The 20,482-nt window shown below is 38.4% G+C and overlaps 1 protein-coding gene across 6 annotated transcripts in view; it reads left to right on the top strand.

The window, feature by feature from the left end:
* Window positions 1-20,482, top strand: part of SIPA1L1 (signal induced proliferation associated 1 like 1) — a 200,914-nt gene that overhangs the window by 5,078 nt on the left and 175,354 nt on the right. The window contains exon 1 of one of the 6 annotated variants that reach the window (XM_030949101.1): window positions 12,045-14,058. The exons of the other annotated variants lie outside the window; for them this stretch is intronic. The gene's annotated coding sequence lies outside the window, so the exon portion shown is untranslated. Of the gene's footprint in view, window positions 1-12,044; window positions 14,059-20,482 lie in introns of those variants that run through there. 6 annotated transcript variants of the gene reach the window in all.

The following is a 20,482-nucleotide window of genomic DNA, read 5'->3' as shown; positions in this document are numbered from 1 at the left end:
CCTACAGACAGCTCTTTTTGAAGACTAACAGACACTTCTAACATATGTATTTGTATATTTGACCAAAGGTTGCTGTTGTGGTTTAACCCCAGCCAGCAACTAAGCACCACAGCTTAGCCCCAAGAAAAATTTTACATTGTTCTTGGAACTTTTTCAAATGGTTGCAATTTTGTTTTTATAAGGTACTAGTCTTACTTGCTCACTCATAATGAATTCGTGCTGTCACTGGAAGTATTTGGTGCAGATCTGTGTTGATTGGTGTTTATGGGAGAGGTTATTTCCTGGTTTGAAACATTTTTTCCCCTTTCTTTCTGTTTAAAAGAGTACTTTCATTTGATTTCAAAATTGGGGTTTTATATGCATGGTTTTGTTACTTGGTCTTACTATAGCGAATAATTTGGCACAGTAGACGTGGGTCTCTGGCTGAAGGTGGGGGCCTCAAGTCTCCCAGATCAAAACTTTTTGCATTTGACCAATTTTGCTTCAGACAGAATTTGGTCTGGTCTCCTGAACTGGATGTTGCCCACACAGATGTGGTTTGTTGGCTTGGACCTCTGTGACCATTAAGGGTTGGGTCACATTTGGTGAACTTCTGGGCAGGGGTTTTTAGCTTAGTTTCCTCCAGGAGAATTCCGGTTTATGGATGCCAGAAAACCTATAAAAATTAAAATAAATCCTTCTGGGGGTGACAAAACATTTAACAGGTGACCCCAGAGTGACTGGTGAATGTCCATCATTGGAGACTTTTAAAGCTCGACAGGACAAAGCCATGAGCCCCTGGCAGCCCTGTGGCAGCCAGCCCTGCTCCAGTGGAGGTTGGACTCCTGGGTTAAACTCTGCTGGCTGCTAGCTGGTGATAGCTGCAGGGCTCTTCAAAGGGCACTGCTGTTGGAAGTGCTATTGTAGGTACAGCTTAAAAAAAAAGCTTGCTATAAGGATGGTTTTCCTTTTTTGACCAAATGTGAAACACTTTTCCTTTAGTGTCCCGCCCATTTTGTGTCTCTGGCAGGGGCAGCAGCAGCACTGCTGGTGGCTCTCAGGTTGCAAACCTGGGACAGGAAACCCCCTTTCCTTTATCTCTGGGCACACAAGGGGGGCAGTGGGTTGTGTGCATACTTATTTATTTATTTTTCCTTGAGAGACTCATGTAAGCAGAAACATACGCATCTTGAACATTTGCCATTTGGCAGGGCCACAGCACGAATTTGCTCTTGCTGAAGAAACTGGCAATGATCAGACTCTAGTTTTTTCTTTTTTGCATTTCTGAAGTGTAACATAACTTTGTCTGCATGTTTAAAAATTAAAGAAGACAATGGGTGTTGAAACTCAGACTGCAGGCTTAAACGTGTTAGTGCTATATAAAAGTCATTACAGTTCTTATCTCTGAACTGTTTAAAGACCTCATTTGGTTTTTGTGCACAAGGCTTCTCTCCTCACTTTCTGAATTACCAGTCTCTATTTTTTAAAATTTATAGAAGCTAAGATGTCTGATACTGGTTTTGGAATATTTTTGCATGTATCAAATAGAAGACAATACTAGACCTCAACAAATAAATCCTGGAGGGCCTTCCCTCCTTCTGCTAGATGCAGTTGAAATTTCTAGGAGTATTTTTCTTTTCAAATTCTAAGGGCTGAAATAGGATTTTATGCTTGCAGTCCATGCTGAAGAACTGCATAATTGTGCAAAAGAAAGTTATGGCACTTTCATGCCTTGAAAATAAATATATCTTCATGAATGACGTGATACTAGCACTGATAATCTACTTTCCAAATGTATTTAACAGCTTGTTGTGTGAATCAGAATAAAATAGTTCAATAGTCTGCACTGTATTGATCATAGAGCAGCTAGAAGAAAGAGTGAACCATGATGCTTTCCCACAGCTTTTGCTGGAGAAAACATTTAGAAATGAGGACAAAAGGAGATAATTCTGTAAAAGCTGTTAACATAGTTTATCCTTTCCTTGGATGTTTTTTTTTCCCCTTGACTCTTTCCCTTCTTTTGCCTTCCTTTTGGAGTTTTTGAAGAGGGAGCTATTGACAGAAAGTCAGTTGTAGTGCTGTTTAACCTTCCTCCCCCTCCCTGACTTCTGCATTGTCTTGCAGTGTAGTCATTGACTCGTACTCGGCATAGCTCTGGGAATTCCCAAATCTAGTACTGTTTATTGTACTGCCATACAGAGGTGGTAGGAGATTTTTTGCTAGGATGCCTCTATTAATATAAACAAAAGGAAAATGCTAGTATCATCTTAAAACATGCCATCCATTTCAAATTGAAAAGGCTTTTTAAAAAATGCAGATCTGTGGGTTTTTAGTGCTTGCCTGTACAGTGACATGAGTGTTTGTGGTGGTCTGGAGAACTACCTGCAACTATTTGAACTGTGACGCACTGTGGAATAATTTGAGAGCCTTAAGTTAATTTTTGCCTTATTATACAATTACCTCCCTATCTAGGTAAAGCCAGAATATCTGCAGAACTTCACAGGGTTTTTTATCATGTGCTAAAATGAAATCATCAGGACTTTTTTTTTAAATCCTGTACTATTGTACTTTTATTTTCAGCTGGAAATTCAAGGTTAATTAATATGCTAGATAACATTTGAGAACAGGGACAGATTATTATGTCTCCACACAACAGTTTTGGGGTTGGGTGTGAACATGGAATCATGTACTCTGTGTTCTAGATTTAATCACTTGTATATGTAGTGTTGATGCAGTAAAGACTTTTAAATTTGTTGGTAATTTAAAGCACGTCTCCTGTAAAACAAAGGTGTGATAATAAGCAGTTATTAAATGTTGCGAAGAGTGCTCATCATTGTTGTTTTAACAGAATTTAGTCATTATCTACTGATTGCTGACATCATTAAATATATTTTTTTAGTATATAAATTGGTACTTTACATACGTGAGCAACTGAATTGAGGTTTTCCATTCTTGCATTGTTGATGTATCTTTTTGTTTGTGCAGGTTGAGTGTAATGACTTGTCTCAGACTACCAACAACTTTATGCCTGCCAAGAGCAAGAAGGCACGTATTGTGAATGTGGTTTTTAACTGAGACATAGAATGCATTGGTTCTGAAAATAGGGGTTGGGGAAGTAGTTATTTTAATTCATTTGATTGCAGTTGTGTGGAGCTGGATACGTGAAAAATAATTATAGGCAAGGTAAACATTGCCTCTTGTAGAAGCACAGAGTGCCCAGAGATAAAAAATGACTGAAGTACTGGGTGAGGGAATAGAGCTTAACAGTTCTTTATTTTTTGTAAACCTGCACTTTGCTTAAAAAAAAAACCCTACAAAGCAATTGATAGTAGTGATCAAATATTCCCAAGTATGGTGCAGTCTAGGTGACAGCTGTCCTTGTGTTATTGAAGCATGGCCTTAAGTGACTTAGGGCTAAATAGACAGACCTCACAAACTGATACGAGTACTAAAATTAAGGAACAGTTGTAGGAATTCTTAGATAAAATCCTCATTTAATCTTCCAGTTATGAGTAACACGAAGAAGTAATTAGAATTAACAAGAGCCAAACTTGAAGTAATTGTAAAAGATCTAGTGGGCAGATGTAAAATCAAGTAATGTTTTGATTACTTACATGTTTGGAACATATTGGAAGGTAGTGTTGTGAACACCAGGGATGCTGTAGAGGATAAAAGCAATCCAGAAGCATCCAGAGTTAGCATGGGTAATGGTTTTTGGTAGAGAACAATACTGATGAAAGCAATTTTTTGATGTGTGTTTAAATATTGTAGCTAAAACTATATGAACAAGTGAATCATATAATCTGTTTCTGCCTCTCCCTTTTTCTCTTCCTGAGTGTTACAGTTTATAAAAGAAGGGTCCAGAGATGTCTCATTTTCTAGCTTTAAAAGTGAGAGAAGAATTAAAGATATGTTTGAAGGGAGTTGGGAGAAGAATCAGCACAACTCGATAAAAATGAAGCTTAATGCTTAAAATTCTGACTAGTTTGAATTTGAATCCTGCTTGCCTCCAGAATGCTTAGCTTATTTTTCCAGATGTTGTCAGAAAACAGAACTAAATAAATGCTTTTTTGAAACGTAGCTAGAAATTAGAACTTTATTCCTTGTAACAGAGAAGTTACATGAGGATTGTGTAAACATTGTACCAGCTTATGTGGTTTTTCATGTTCACATTTTTACATGGGGAAAGAAGAGGACTTGTGAAATGGTGCTGTCTATTTCAGTGACATTTTACAGGTTTCAGTAAAAACTCTGCAGCAGTATGTGGGTGTTATGTGCTTGCAATTAAAGTAATTTATTGTTAGTGTTTAATAGTTTCACTTTTGAAAATGAAGTTATGGTATATGTAGTATAATGCAAAATACCCCTAAGTAGTGGTTGGTTTCTGCATTACAGTATTTTCCTGTTGCTGATGGAGGTGCAAAAACCTCTTTGTGTTAGATGTTCAAGGTTGTTTTGCCAGGTAGAAAAATTCTTTCTGAAGATGTTTTTTTGTTTTGAATTCAGTGTTAGTGCTGAGTGACTGTTGTGTTGGTTTAAAAATGTTAATAGCAGTAGATAATCTTGTTTGCTGTAACCTCTCTTTATTATCACCTTGGTACTTAGCTGAGATGCCAAAAGCTCTTGAAATACGTTGCAGCTTCAAGCAGGTTAGGTGCTTAAATACTGGCACCCTGGGTTGCAAGTCAATGTGTTTTATTATCCCTGTGCTCAAAATTTTCAACCAGACTCAGGATACTATTGAAGTGCCACTGCTGTTCAGTTTATAATGATGTTAATTAGTGCTGAATGTCATTAAGATGAACATACGCAGTGTTATTGAAACTACTTCTGAAATTAAGGTGTTGTCATTATCTCACTGAATGGTTGTACTGAAAAGTTGCTTGACTCTGCCCCACAAGAAAGATATTTGAGAAGGGCTTACGGGTGTAGCTGTCCCTTGGAAATGGATCATCTGGTCTCAGTCACCTCTTCTGAGACACTGGACAGTCAGAGACTTGGCTGCAAGGGGATGGACTGGTTTAATAGCAATATACAGCTTTGAGCATACTCTCTTCTCAGGGCCTTTGCTTGTCTTGTGGAAACAAATTACTTGTCCAGTCTCGTGATTACATGTGAGGAACAAGCTGTTGCTTCTGGTAAAGTTAATATCATCTGATCTGCTCCTCTTTTGCATCTAGGGAAGAAGGGATTTTTGTGGGGAGGGTTTTGTAAATGGTTTGTACTACTGGCAGAAGCAATTACTTCTGGGATGAAGTTTAATTTCTTTATATCTCACTCCTCCTCCTCACTTAGTTTTAGACTATTCTACCTGCGTTGATTTAAAATAAAGGGGAAATGAATCAAGCAGGATAATTACAATATTGACAATACGTAAGTATTTTGTACTTGTGTCTGTACTTTCTTGGACTGGAAGAGGCCAAAGCCCTAACTGGACATCTTAGGCAAAATACAGAATCATCTAGATAACTAATGTGGTGCTGCTCTGCATTGCATGCACTCTATTTATAATGAGAGATACTAATGAGATTGCATTTTGATGTGACATTACTGTAATGTCAGTGCGTTGTATTCCTTCATTAGTTTACCTCACTGACTTTGTGAAGTAAGGAAATGCAGGTGCCCTTGAGCAAGGTGTTTTAACACACATGGGAAATCTCCAGTAGTGTTCAGAGCAGAAGCTGCCTTGGGCTTTAGATTTTATCCTACTATGGACAAATTTATTTATAACTAGTGTAAAGCTGTGCTGGAGACTTGAGCCAGCTCAAAGGAAGGCAGGGACTACATCTGCACTTGTCTGCAGCCTGCTTTTTGCTCCCAAGAGTGGTTCTGCTCAGCTCAAACTCCTGCTTGCTGGGAACAGTCCCTGGCCCCTCAGTAAACTTGAACAAAACCATGGCAGTTATGGACTGATGCTCAGACCTGTGCCCTGGACTTATTTTATTATTATAGTTTTAGCTCTCAGTGCCTACATGGCACAGTGTAATGCTCTGCTGAGTTTGTAGCTGCATGTGCGTAGCATTTAATGGCAGGACTGTAGCACTGCATGTGAGCCTTCCTTTTCAAGCCCAGGGACAGTGTTGGGCTAATGTGGCTATCGTCTTTCTGGTTCTGCCATCAGTCCAGCAGTTTTAGCTCAAAGGTCAGAAGATCAGTGGTACAAGCATAGTACCTGGCATGCTGCAAATTAAAGTAATACTGAAATAGATTGCCTTGTATTTTAACTGCCTGCTAGGTATCCCTGTTTTATTGGGCTCTTCTGCATCTTGACCTGTAGCAGTAGAGAATGAGAAGGTGCATAAAACTGCAAGAGGAATCAGACAGAATGCATGCAGTGCTTAGAAACTGTCAAATCGAAGGCCATTAAAATGTATTTTAAAGCATTCCTGTAAATCTGGTTTACTATCTGGTGTAGGCTCTCAAGATATCTCCAGAAAAAATTGTGTTCATAAGTTACATGTGAAGTACTGCCTGGCTGTACTTCAGAGAGTGTCTTTGTTGACACTGCACCCTGTGAGAGTCAACCAACATGCCTTGCATTGTCACTTGAAGGTTTTCCATTTTAGCTTTTCTCTAGTTCTAGCAAATGCACGGATAGTGTTCTTCAGCTCAGCACTAGCTCAGGTATCTGTGCTGCATGGCAGTCACTGCTGAGATCGCAGTTGCTGTGTTCTGCATTTCCTCTAACAGGTTTGAGGCAAGGTTGCTCTCAGAGTTCTTGGTTTGCTATGGAAACCAGCTGGGGTGGTCATGCTATCTGTGTTCCTTCCAGTTTGCTTTTTTCCCTAACACTTCTTTCTTCTCCCCAGCTTCCTAAAAATTTTGGATTTGCTGGGCTTCGGTTTATCCCCTTATGAGGTCTTAAAGTGTCCAAAGGTCTTGTAAAGGCAGACTGAGTGGGTGAGATTGAGTCCCAGCAGTGGTGAGAGCTGTAGCACGCAGGATGTTCTAAGCTGCCAGAGAAGCTGTGTGATGAATACAATTTCATGGGAGGAACTTCAGCTGAAGTGTACGTGTTTTTATATATCAAATCTGAGAGGGATCTGAAGGTACCAAGACCTTGTTAGTTCATGTAATTGCTTGTTCTGTATATATTTCTGTCCAGTCTTCCTTCTGGAAAACGTGCAGAAGATAAAATGTGGTGAGAGCCTGTATTGGTATCTGTGTTTAGTTACTCAGTAGTTTCTGTAGCTAAATGTCTTATGAGATCTTTCTTTCCCTTCAGTATGGTTAGTGCTACTGCTGTGTGAGCAGCTTTTGTGGGGTTTTTTTGTAGATGAAATCACTTTGTATCAGGAAATGACTTTTTCCCCCTGGAGAATTTTGAAATACCACACCCCTCTACTCTCCACCGCCCCCGTGTTACTGTTGAAAATTGACATACTGGTTAGCAAAAGCTTTTTCATAGTACTTTTCCTCAAGAAGAATTTTTTCATTGTGCTACAGAGATGTATGAGTGTTTTAAGGCTCACCCTGTAAAATTCTGTGAATGTCAGAGGAGGATGAACACAAATGGGGTCCTGCCCTTGCAATTCACTCTTAAGAGACACTTTTGGCTTCTTTCTGACTGCCTGTGCTTACTGGCAAGTGCCTGTAAGGCTTAGTTGAAAGGAGGTGGTGGGATGAGCGTGAAAGATGGTTTTATTCTTGCTCTTGCTTGTCTGACCAAAAAGGACATCCTGACTTAAAAAGTTAGAATCTTATGCAGTTGTAATGCTGTTGATTGTTGGACAGTAAGGCTGCAGGTGAAGCAGAATTTTGTAATGACTTATTTTTGCACTCAGGATTGACTAGAATATAGGTTGCAATGTGAGATTTCTCCTGTTGTAGAGATGCTGAGTGTTTATAGCCATCTCAGAAGGGGAAGTCTTTGAATAAGCTGCATGTTGACTTATTTGTCTGTGGCAGTGGCACTGTGCGGAGCAGTAACGGGACCAGACTCCTCTTTCTGCCTCTGGGATTCCAGCAGCTGCTGTGCAATGTGCAGGCTGGGCTCAGTGAGCTCCTGCTTCCATTCCATTCCATTCTTCCTGAGATTAGAGCTCTTTGATCCCTCTTTCCTTCTAGAGGTGAGGAGAATACTTGTTTCTTCACCTGCACTGACTATTTGCATGGCCCAATACTAGATGATAGTGATTCACAGATCTCCTAGGATTACTGCTTTTTGGGGCTGCTGTATTGGTTTTTCAGTTTAGATGATGGTATCTGTCAGGCTGACCCTTGTTCAGGCATTCAGCATCAGTCATCACTGGGCTGAAGAAGTGCTGCGACACAAAATGCATTTAAGTTCCTTCTTAGTAAAAGGAGGAAGGAGCACTAGCGTACAAAGCCATGTAAGTTGGTGTGAAGAGTATGTAATAATGTATATCCAAACTTCAGGTTATTAAGTTAGAACACTGGTTCAGTGATGCCTCAAGCAGGACTTCAGGACTCCCAGTACTGGGTCGAAAGTACGGTGGTCATATGTAAAGTATCAATCTCTTAAATTATTCCATTGGCTTTAATAAAATCAAAACACTTACCAGGTAGCAGCATGACTTTTTTGCATTACACATTCATTATTTAGACCACTATGATTTTATACTGAATTAGATCTAATGCACTTCCCTATCATTGATACCAGTTTGGTGTCATGTTCTGCCGCACCTGATAAAATTTGAGCATGTGCCTGAATCTCATTTGGATCAAATTTATCATTTTTGGTGATGTGATAGTGCAGAGTTTTGCTGTAAATGCTTGTGAAACCAGTATTTCATCTCCTGTAACTTCCTGACAACTTTATCTCTACAAATATTTGAGAAAGTGTACTTTTCAACTTTTTTTGTACCTAACAAATAACTGGTTTTATGCAGTGTTTGTATGGTTATAGAAGGGTTGGTCTTTGGATGCATTGTGCAACCACTGTTGTCTGAAGTTATGAATGGATGCTTTCAGACATGGTATACTGTTCTTCATTGTATTTATCTTTTTATTCAACATCCATTCTTAGAGTTATGCCAAACCCAAAGCCTATTTCTAATTTTGTAAAAGAGAAAAAATAATTCAGTCTTAGTGAAGCAGATTCTTTCTTGAATTCTCTTTAATCTTTTTGATAGATATGAGACTGTAAATCTTTTTATCTGGAGAATGCTAAAGAAAAGAGGGGGCCTTTAGAGGAAAAGATTTTAATGGGATCGTAAGTGTTCTGTTTGGATCTGTCTTATTGCTTGGAAATTGAATCTCCCTCTGAAGACATTTACATGTTCCAAGTTCTCAGTATTTTGACCTGATTTTATTACGAGCTGCTATTTTTGTTTCAAGATATGAATTGGGCTCTTTTAAAGTCTTTTGACCTTTCTTTTGCAGAAGGGGAAAGCATACTCTTCTAGCCTTGTGGCTAAGTATATTTTTTTAAAACTAATAAAAAAATTAGCATAGGATCTGGGGTTGAATTTCTACAGAATAGGAGATGCTGAGGTTCATAAGTAGTGTCTTGGGTGCTATGGAATATGTCTGAATCTATGGTGTCCAAAAGTGCAGGGTGAAGAGGTTCAACTGTGATAGTGTTGGGAGGTTTTTGGCAAAATATTTGTTAAGGGTGTGGCTTAAAGTGGTTTATTTTTATTTTGAACTATGGCAAGTTTAAAAATTTTCTTATTATTTTAGTAGAGATTCCATTTAAATGCTTATATTTTTTTTTAATTTTTCCCCTCCCCAACAGTGGTGTTTATCAACAATGTTGAGGAAGGGATATTTCTTTGAGTGTTTCATGTGCCACAAGATTGTTTTCTTACACATTCTGCAATGGAGGAGTCTTTCCTGGCCTTGATTATTGAATTTCAGCAACTTACAGTGATAGTGACTTTAGCTTAGTCTTTGCTGTGAACTCCCCTTATGTAGGTGCAGAAAGCAAGATGTTCCCTCAAGCCTTCTCCAGAGTAACAAATGCAAGTATCTCAGCCTGTCCTTGTTCCTTGTGCACTTGAGTCCCCAAATGGCTTGGTGGTCTCTGCTGAACTTTCTTTAGTCCATCTTTGTTACACCGAGCAGGCTAAACTAGACATGTTCATTTAGCTGGGATCTCACTAGTGCTGAGTAAAAGTCAGTGTCACTTCTAGGTTTAGACAGAGCACCATCAAGCACTTCAAGGCAGATATTTTTAACTTGCTCTTATCTACAGCTTGAGATTGTACATTTTCAGAAATGTCTATTTTTACTCCTAGGTGGATGAGGAGTCTTAGCTTGAATAATGTTTTACTATATTACTGTTTTCAGAAAGGGTTTTTTACATTGTGTAGTTTGAAGTAAACTAATTTATAGCCAGCTTGTTTCATGCAGCTGCAGATCTAATCAATGTATTTCTCCACTCTTTGAAGCTTTTTTCTGTCTAAATTGAACTGGTAGAAATTGCACTTCATTTTAGTTATCCTTCTGATGCATTTTGCCTTGTGTGGCATGTTATATTGCATTTCTTAAAGCTAGGCATCAAGCAAACTGTGGTAGTTGTCTGGCTTTGAGTGAAAAAGTAGTTTTCTGCCCTCTTTATTTTTGGTGTCAGCTTCCAGTTTATAAATTACTGTTTGTTTGATCTGCATGCAGGGATGCACTTTGCACCATATTTTAATGTGTCTAAGTCAGTAATAGTCATGCCAGAATAAATGCTTAGGGGAGAAATATGAAAGTGGGCATTCCCAATAACAGTGAGTAGGGAAATGAAGTAGTGGCAGGGAACAGAGAACAGACAGTAATGATATTTTTGTCCAAATGCAAATCAGTCTTTTACATGGACCAGTGAAAAAAGATGTTTTGCCCTTGCTACTTGTATCTTTCATCATATTGCTTGTGATGTCTAGCAGGCTGCATGATGATGCCAGAACAGAAGCAAGCTGCCGTAGAGTTCTCTTGGTGCAGAGTCCAGATCATCCAGAAACTGGATTCTTAGTTTAGGTTCACACCTCTCCTATGGTAATACTTTTAGTCATATAACTTTGATTTTTGCTGAAGACTAACTAAAACTTGCTGGGACCTGCACAACAGTTATTTTCTGGCAACTACAGCTCTTGTACCATGGGTTCTCAGCAGATAGGATCACTTGCTTCATTTATAAGATAGCACATAGTGTTTCAAGACATAAGGACAAATCAGTTTGCAGCCCGTGCTTGTCACAGCTGTCTTGCCTTACACCTCATGGGAAAAGATTTATCAGGCATAATTAATCTAATTGAGACACTCTTGTTATCTTGCCAGTGTTACTTTTTTCTCTTAATTTGATCAGTGGACACAGATGAGATAAAAATCTAAACAGTGCCTTTTTGAATGGCTTTGTGCTTCTTAGATTATTTAAATGATTCATTTAATCTGCCATGAAATTATGTGGGTTGTCGCATGGAGATTCAGCTAACTCAAGTTTTCTATGTTTAAGAGTTTTATTTCCATGAGGAAAGTTTAATATTTTTAATCACTCATACAGGATGAACTTATTTCATAATGTACCTGCAGCTTACTTTCTGTAGTCACAGGCGTGGGCTTTCCGAGCTGCATCTTGTTCTTTGTAGAACAACTTGTAAAAAAATCCACAGGGTTCATGGTTGTTAACTTCTTCAACCTTACTGCTGAAATATTATTTATAGTAGATGTAGGTCAGCTAAACCTTTCTAGACTTGTAGGAGCTTAACTTCTGGCGTATATATGTAATTCACAAATAGTTTAGGAGAAAGCAAGGCTGTATTTTAGGGTGGGGAGTCTCTGCCTTGAGTGAAATTGAGGCGGCTTGCAGGGGGATTACTGAAGGGCAGCTATAGGGATGTTATTGTTGCTGGGTGAAAGTCTGTCTGGTGTCCTGGAAATACAAATCTTGAAATAGAAATGCTGAGAAATTTGGAATGAAAATAAAAGGAAGGGAAATAAAATTACTGTTACTTCAGACTTGAGTTGCCTTTATGTTTGAACTGTTCTGTATGTGGAGTTACTTGTGGAATGGATAAGCTGAAGAAAATTGGGGTATAATAAACTTGAATTATTTTTTCTTTCTTTTCCATAAAGTGCATTATTAAGCTTTTCCCCCTCCATTAAAAAGTATTTTTTCAGTGGCAGAAATATGGCTGGAAATTTTGATTTGTAGCCTAAGGCAGTCTTTAGTTGGAGATGGAGGTTTGCCTGTGTGGGAGAATTATCTAAAGCTGCTTTCTGTCATAGTTTTCTTCTAGGACAGTGATCTATACAAGATAAACATTTAGAATATGTCTTGACTGAAATTGAAGAATTAGTGCCTCATTTTTGCTTTTGCGGAGGAGTTTGACTCTGAAGACCTCACTGGTTGTACTTGGCTTTCAGTATATACCAAATGTGAGTTTAATTATGGAAGGTGGTGAACCTGCTTTAAAGCAGCTGTGGCCAAGGTGAATGCAGCCCTGGTTTTTTTTTTCATTAGTTCCTGTCTTACCAACTGGTGAAATCAAAGAAATAACCTAGTACCTATAAATATGTTTTGGTTTTTGATTTGTGCCTTTAAAAGACACCAGTCTTTCCCAAAAAGCTGGCAGGAGTAGAAGAATTTGTGTAGCATTGAGGAATGGGAGGCACTGGTGGGACGTTAGAACTTTTCTGCAAAGGCAACTGAATGCTCAGTGGGCAGGTAGTCAGCATTGCTGATTTTTAATTTTTTTCTTTATTTTTTTTCCCCCCAACTGATGCTTTTGAAAAGTTGTGTAAAAGTTGCTTCAATTAATGAGCTTCATCTTTTTGAGAAGCCTTTCCTTTTCACTGGTGGGAGAATATACGATAAAGTACTTGCTTGATTAGTCTTTGTTTTCATGTGTTTTAGTAGATAAAATGGAGATTGTTCTTAAAAGCTAAGCTCCACTTTGCATAATTGCAGCAACAGTGAGTACTAGATCAAACAGTAATTAGCTGAACAACTGGCTAATGACCACTGGAAGAGGAGAGAAAATGGGCAGGAGAGATGCAGTGTTGTTGAACCTCTACCACATTACATTCTGGTTGAGAGTCTTTACTAGGAAAAAATGGTGGTTACTTGGCATACTGCTTTTTAGTGTGACTCTACTGATCACCATGTCTCCTGAAAGATAACCCTTAACTGCAGCCTACAGAAAGAAGTAAGAACTGGTACTGGAATATGTGTTCAAGGTATAATCAGATTTATGTATTTTTATATTGAAGCTAATAACAGATGTTATTAGTGTTTTTGGTTTTTGTTCTTTAATGTGATAATGGCGTTCAGTGAAGGTGCATATAAGAATTTTCTTGATGTATATGTTTGCTGGGACATAAATGTTTCATTTTTAGAGTTTACTGATTTGCAGTTCTGGCTGTGTGTAAAGTAAGAGGTAAATTGAGAACTGAGTTACAAAACTTGGAAGCAACTCCAGGGACAACTTGGAACAACATCCAGGCCTACTGCTATACTCTGCTGAGAGATGTTGGTAAAGGTCACCTTAAGTATCAGAGGAAGGTTAATTAGGAAAAAATATCACCACCAAAAGAAACCCACTGGTTATTTCTTCTAATAAACATTGGGATCTGGCAAATTCCCCCACCATGTTCATGGCTCTGTTCCTGTAGCAGAGCCATGTAACTGATGTGTTTGTTGAAGGTGCTGTTGCTGCTGTGTGGTGTTCGCAGCAGACAAGTGTTCAGACTGTTGGTTCAGCTGAAGGGTGATCTTGCCAAAAGGGCTTTTTGTGTTTTGAACAAATTGCACAAATTGATTCTTTTGTGTACCTAAAGGATGATGGAGGCATATGATGCATCCATAATTGAACTTGCCATGTAGTCCTGCTCAGTTTATCAGTTTGCTCTGTGAATTGCTTATATGGCTGCAACTGTAACTAAATTTTGCTTGGTAAGGTTTTTACAAAAGAAGAGAATGAATTTAGAAAGTGTATTTTGGAGGAAAAGGGAATTTTTGGTGTGTGTATCTCAGTCATGATGCTGTTGCCATTAAATCAGATCTACTTTTGATATTTTTTAGGTGAAGACTATTCTTTGGACTTAACAGATGTTGGTTCTGATAGGAATAAAAATCTGAAGATTTTTGTAAACCTTTTTTAGAACAGCTATCTAAAGGAATTGATGAGCAGGGTAAGAATTCCCTTATCTTGCTTAAAACTCTTATGGGTATTTGGCTCCTGTAATGCAGAACATGCCACTTCTTGGTACATAAGTGGAAAAACAGGAAATTATGAAGGATAAAGACAGCACTCAAATTCAGTCTGTGTCTGTTTTATTATAAGGCAAAATACCATCATTTGGAGTAGTTAAACCTGGAAAATGACATACATGAAGTGCTTTCCACAATACCAAGATATGGTGGCAGAACACTGAGGGAAAGGAAGTGAAGTTTTGACACCTGTTTATTCTGAAATGTAACAAAAGAACTAAAGTGCCATGTTGACAGTGGAGCTTGGAGGAAGCAGTTTTTAAATGAGGTTTAATATATTGAGGTCATGACTGTTACTCAGGAATAATTTCAGGGTGTTGCCTTAGGTTTGAAATATTTTAAAATGTATTTTATTTGAACTTAAATAACTTTTTTCTTGTCAGAGATTAAATTTTTGCCTGATAATTTTTTGACGTGCAGTAGAAAGCTCACATTGTGAGGAAGATGGAATGGAAGTGGGCTGAGAAGGAAACCTTCGGTTTCTTTTGAAGATCTGTTTCACAGTGTGTAGTTAAACTGTAAGAGAAATTACACAGAAAAATCCAGATAAATTCCTTAGCTGCAGAGCTAGACTATTCATTGTAACATTGTAGGAATTTCAAGAGATTTTGATGGACAGAAAGAATCATCCTGTGGCAAAATTGACTTAGTACAGTGGCTTTATACTTTGAAGCTCTTGTATTTCTATCAAAGAAAATGTGATTTCTGCAGTGCAATGCTAACATGGATTTGTGTTGGGTCGGTGGGAGAAATGAAGCACTCTATACGAATGATCAGCAAGTCTCCCCAGTGACTCCAAACTGGCTAACTGTGGCTCTCAATTGTGACAACAATTTCCAATCTAATGCTGTTATGGTGGCATTGAGCCCACCCTGTGCAGTGGGAGTAAACACCACTGGACAAGCTATATCCATAGCCACATCCATTGCCTCCTTGTCCCCCAATTCCATGACCTCTTTTGCCACCGCAGCCCGTGCCTCCCTCCGCTGCCGTGTGATAGCCCCCGCTAGGTCACTCTCTGCCCCAGGGATAGGCTCTTCACCAGTTACCGGAGGCTCCGGCCATGGAGGTGACGGTGCAGAAGGCACAGAAGGGTTTTCTGGAGGAGGTGGCTCACTGCTTGCCATGAGTGGTGAACTCGGTGGCAAATAAACCTTAGATACTGCCGGAGGTAGGGGACATGATGACCCCTCCCCACACGATATATTTCTATTAAGGGCTTCAGTAACATGCTTAGCTGCCTTATGTTCAGCCTGGTGTTGCAACAGTGTATTATGAACCACCCACCACTGTTTTCCCAATTTTTTAGCAGTCTTATCTTCATCTAATACAGCCTCGCATATCTTATCTCCAAAGATTTGGCTCAAGTTTTCTTTTTAAATGTGAAGAGTGTCTGAGCTTGAGAGGAGTGGAACAAGGGGAATTTACCTGTGTGCAGGTAGATTTTTTTTTTTCATATTTCTTAAAGGCAGATGAGGAAAGAGCAAAGGTGGTTTAAACATACTGTAGTGTTACAGATAAGCTAACAGTAGTTGAGGTCCTGTTTGTTCCTTGCAGGTTAGAAAATTATGAAGATGTTAATAACCTTTGTTGTTAGTGTTATCTTTTGAGGAGTACTTAGGAAGGCTCTTCAGTGTAATGAGTTCAGTTATTTTTCCTGAGAATGGTTTAGACTCTGACTGTTTGTGATTGGAGGGATTTAACTCTTTCCTGAATGTTAGTGAGCCATTCTTACATGCCTACAGGAGACCTGTGTGGTTAAGACAGAGTAGAGCGGGGAACTTTGGTTTCACTGGTTTTGGTGGTTTTTTTTTATTTAAATTTTTAATTTGAAAACTCTTAGTTTATAAAAGCACCAAAAGCTGAAATGTGCTTTAGTGCAGGTGGTGGAGGGGGAGTGTGTGCAGGATTTCTTCAATCTCCTTTGAAGTTCTGATATTGAGAGATGTCTCTAAAAATTTTGTTTGACAGCCCAGGAAAGGGACCTGCAAAACAACCTAATATACTTAATGATGAACTAGGGTGCCTTATGTGTCAGACTTGCACCTGGAGCTGCATTATGACTGGCCTCTCTTACTGCTAGATTTTGCTTCTGGGCCCCCCTCCCATGTAATGTCAGTGCTGCATGGGGTCATGTTGCTGTCTCACTCCTCCACCTCATACATAAAATTGAGAAGACGTGAGAGGGACAATTAGCTGCACCAAGAATTTGCTCATGAAGTCACATCCTAAAAGTTATAATACTAACTTCTGGTGTTTCTGGGTGCTTGTACATTGCCTTCTCTGAAGGCCAGCAAAGCTAGGAAATAGATTTTTAAAGAGCTGGTAAACTTTTATCTGTAAGAGAAGAAGAACACAGGTTGTAACAAATGCAGCTTTGTGAGTAGAGTACTGAGAGAGCTGCTGTCTCATTCTGAGAGAATTCACAGCCACAACAATTCTTCTGTATTTCTTTTGATTTTATATCCTTCTGCAATGAGGATGTTAATTGAGACTGTTGTTGGCTGTTTTGGACACTAGAAACTGGGATGAGACAAAGTCTCTTTCACAACACACTACACAGCTGTTGGATGAGAATAATCTAGTTATGTTTTAAACTGTACTTGAAATCTATAGGTGACAGACCCCTTGGTTTCCTTGTTTTCTGTTTTTTTTCCCTTCTGTTGGGATTGGGTCACTCCTTTCATTTCTCAGTGCAGTCCCCACCCATGTCAGTGATCTGAGAAATTTATGGATTTTCTGTATGTTCCTATTATGAAACATAGTTTGTAAACCATTTTTTTTTGTCCCCATCTCCTCTTTCAAATCTGTGTCTGGCAGGTCTCTGCATGGCAGATTGCTTCTGTGCATGTATTCCAACAGGTGTGTTGTTTTTGTTTTCCTGGAATTTGTGTTGCAATTTAGTATGAACATACTTTACATCTATATTTCGATTTGGTTCAAACAAGTTCAGCTCAAGTAGTGGTTGAGTCGTGGTTTTGATGGAATGACTGTTTGGCAAGCATTGCCTGTAAATGCTTTGGTGTTTTCAGCACATAATATTTTGGGACTGCCATAATGCAATTGCATAATCTCACATTATGTGCTTACAAATAAGAGATGTTTTCAAAGATTGAATAGGACCTTTGAAGTGCATAAAAAAAACCTTGTAACTTTTTGTTATCACAGGCTTTATTTTAAAAGCTTCTTTTTTTTTTTCCAATTATGTGCATATTTCCACCTAGTATGAATCTTCTGATGATACAGGAATGCGTGGGATTTATTTCAGGTTTTTTAGGGCTCCTTAATGAAGCAGTTTGTTTAACTTTGCTCATCTGTAGTTTCAGATGACTCATTTGTGACCCTTGTGATGTTCTCCCTTCTCCTCTGTTCCAAATGCCGTCTAGAAAACTTTAGGTTGACATGATATTCAGGAAATGCTGCATTTTCCTACTGAAAAAGGAGAGAACAACAGTCCCTTTCATCTTTGGAGAGTGACTTAGATACATATTAACAAATGCTGTTGTACATGTATCAGTTTTGAGGATGTAAATTTAAACCTTAAACACGGCAGGGTGTATGTAGCACACCCCCCCCCCCCCCCTTTCATTTTTTTTCAAATAATATTAGAGGAAAATTGTAAGAGGTTATTACAAGCCATATATAAGATGCTACAAGCACTTTTTACAGTGTTATACTGGTTTAACGCCTGCCAGCATTGGAGGTGACAGATTTAGGGTGTTAGGTTAAAAAGTGCCTGATCCTCTGTGGATTCACAATCAAACTGTAATTCTGATTTTCATGTTGTCCTGTGGTAACAATTATATATTGTAGGGAAGAAGATTGCTCCTGAATTCCTAAAGTCTGGTTATCTTACTGGTATTTTACCAATCCTTGTATAATATGGATAGCTATTTCCTGCTTTATGTTGCTGATTTTAGCTCTTTTTGAATACCTCTGAGGCCATAATTATCTGTAATTTTTGTATGGAAGACAAGCTATGTCTGTTTGTCCCTTTTCTCTGGTCCTTCTATCTTTTTGAGCAATGTGTGGTAGGTTGTATAGGACAATGATTTTTGTTTTATTTTCTCTTTTAAACTATTCCAGTTGTTACCGCTTGAGGTTATTTTTCCATTCTGTTACATTTACAGGCAATGGATTTAATATAACATTTTATTTCATAGTCAGCCAGTTATTGTCTAAACCTTCTGTGGCTATCCACAGTGACTTTGAGACGAGATTGTTCTGACTGTTTATCAAACTTTTTGGCTTTACAACATTTGTGAAAGTTTCTATAGCTGTCAGTTTAATCTGTATTTATAAGTGTAAGTGTACATCCTTGTGGAAGGTTGAGTGCATCATCTTCTTCCCTTCTTTTCCAATTACTGGGTCACCATTTAAAAAAGCTTACTGCTGCTGCTTTTCTCCCACTCCATATTTGTTGAGCAGTAGTAATCTGTAGGTAATTTGTTGCTCTCATCCTATGAGGGTTTGGTTTCTTTAAGACCCTTCAGCGAGAGATGTTAATATTCTACTAAAACTCCATGTATCTTGCTGAACTTTCCAGATATATTGCATTAAATAGTGTGCTTATTTTCTCTTTTTTGTGTGCTTATTGTCTCTTCAGCAAATCCTAAATGCTTGGACTCCTCTTTTGTGGAAGTCAGGGTGCTTTACTGCGTACCGTGTTGTAAAGAAATGATGGATGTTTTTCTTTGAACAAGCAAGCAAAGTGAGGTGAACAGTGAAGAGTACCTCCAGAAGAGCCAAAAGGCACACCTTGTAGTTGTGGCAGTGGCATGAGAGCTCTGAATGAGTTTTAACCTGTTGCATTATATTGCCTTAAACCCAAGCTGCTGCACGGTAGAACTGGAAATATTTGACCGGCAAAAGTTCCCTGCCAGTTTTGAGGCAACCACACCCTGACTTGTTTGGTATGCTTACAAAGGTACATTTTTGATTTGTAAACAGTTCCTTAATGTTGCTGTGTAATAAAAAGCTGATTTAATGATGTTTTTGAAAGGAACAAGAACTGTAAATCTCAGCTTTTCTTAATGGGTTCTTTTGTTTGAACACTTTAAACTGATGAATAAAAAGTGTGACTTCAGTTAAGTTTTACTATGTACATAGTACTGAGAGGGAGCTGGGTCAGCTCTTTGTGCCTGTTGCCTGCACTCATGGGGTGGGGAAGTCTCCCAGGGGGTTGCCTTCCCTCAAATTTCTTCCTTGCCCCCTTGCTGGCTGGGTAAATTAGTATGCTGCAAATACACAGGTGTATTTTAGACCTGTCAGTATTCCAGTGGCTGGCTAGCAGTCAGAGGTGTACCATGTGAAGAGGTATCTAGCAGGCAGGATTTGAGAGCCAGTATAGGAATGTGAAATCATCATTTGCACTAGATTTCAAGGTTATTTGAAAGGTACCATGTTATGTTTCAGAGAGTAAGGGGAAATGCTCGGAATATTTCTAGTCTGCTTGCCTTTAGAATTATTTCTCTGAGATTTCTAGATAATACATAAAAGTAAATTTTGGGTTGGGCTCTGGTATTGCAAAATGCCAAACACAATACTTGTGATGTATTACATGAACTAAAATGAGTTCTGTTACTGTTGCCTTCTGTGAAAAAATGGCTTTTCACTATTCTTTAAAGAGATAGCCCATAGCCATAAAGATGACCTCATAAAGTGTTATGACTTTTTAAGTCTACTTGATGCCAGAATAATTGCATGCAAATATTGTATGGAAATACACAGATATTTATACTAGAAAATTTTGACTTGATGAGAGTTCTACATGGATAATGAGCAGAAGGCTGGTTTTATGTGTAGAATGATTATGGTGACCATAAACATATGCTTTGAGCTTTTATTAATTGCTCTAGCTTATAACTCTTTACCTTTTCTTTGTGGGGAGCACAGACCTGTGTTTTGCATGGTAATTTTTTTTTTTTTTTTTTACTTTGTAGGATAGAACAGAGGTAGATGATCTTTTGAAGCCAAGTAATTTCATCCTGATTTGGTCAACTTACAAGTGCATAAAAATTTGGTACTAATTTAAAGCATCAGAGTTCATTTAACAAAGAGAATGTGGTGTTTTTTTTTTGCCACTTTCTAGAAAAAAAAAGATAGGAACAAGAAGTAATGCAAAATTACATTAGAACTTGGCTTATGTGTTAAACATGATTCCACTAAGACCAGCTTCTACATTAAGTATATTATTGTAAGTGTACACAACCATGTATTTTATATGTGTATATGCATATTTCATGATGCTTGTGCTCCTTGTAGTCCAGAAGAGTTGCTGCATACAGTTCCTATAAAGGTTATTTACTCTCATGGCTGGTTAATGAATCTGTTTGATTGAACAAT

The sequence above is a fragment of the Camarhynchus parvulus genome, chromosome 5 (assembly GCF_901933205.1).
Source record: "Camarhynchus parvulus chromosome 5, STF_HiC, whole genome shotgun sequence".
NCBI classification, from domain to species: domain Eukaryota; kingdom Metazoa; phylum Chordata; class Aves; order Passeriformes; family Thraupidae; genus Camarhynchus; species Camarhynchus parvulus.
This window is presented reverse-complemented; position numbering and strand designations above follow the sequence as displayed.